Raw genomic sequence first — 786 nt, 5'->3', positions numbered from 1 at the left:
GTCCAAAATGTAGGGTTTTGAAAGGGCTTTAATTTGGTACCTGTCCGAAGCCTGTATCTCTAACCGTTTAGGAGATATCGAAGGTTAAAGTTTTCTAACCTTTCTCCGTCGATATCCAGCCTTCATCCGTCGATATCTCCGCTTCTATTGGGAGTAGAGGGTCGTCATGTAGTCCAAAATGTAGGGTTTTGAAAGGGCTTTAATTTGGTACCTGTCCGAAGCCTGTATCTCTAACCGTTTAGGAGATATCGAAGGTTAAAGTTTCTAACCTTTTCTCGTCGATATCCAGCCTTCATCCGTTCGATATCTCCGCTTCTATTGGGATAGAGGGTCGTCCATGTTAGTCCAAATGGAGGTTTTTAAAGGCTTTAATTTTGTACCGGTCCAAGCCTGTATACTCTAACCTTAGGAATATCGAAGGTTAAAGTTTTCTAACCTATTCCGACTCTCGGAAAATCTATGAAGGATATTAAAAGAATGCTAAAAACACGTGTCCCATGATTTCCGAAGGGGAAAGAGAAATCGGCATTGTCAGTTTTTTATAACAGCAAAGCCCAATTTTTTAGTATATCCTTCCCTTTTTTATACCAATTAATTTTCTAACAACGTGTTTCCTGAAACATTTTTTATTCGCTAACTATTTTTTGAAAATATTTCAGGAAAAACTTGTTTCAATTTTAACTTACTATATCTCGCTAACTATTTGGTCGAAGAGAAAAAATAGTATAGGGACTTTTACTTTTAGTTAACTATCAAGAATATAATTATTATAATAATGTCTCCTAA

This window comes from Harpegnathos saltator, unplaced genomic scaffold, assembly GCF_003227715.2.
Source record: "Harpegnathos saltator strain DR-91 unplaced genomic scaffold, Hsal_v8.6 scaffold119, whole genome shotgun sequence".
In the NCBI taxonomy this organism is placed as follows: Eukaryota; Metazoa; Arthropoda; class Insecta; order Hymenoptera; family Formicidae; genus Harpegnathos; species Harpegnathos saltator.
The sequence above is the reverse complement of the archived record's forward strand: the minus strand, read 5'-3'. Positions refer to the sequence as shown.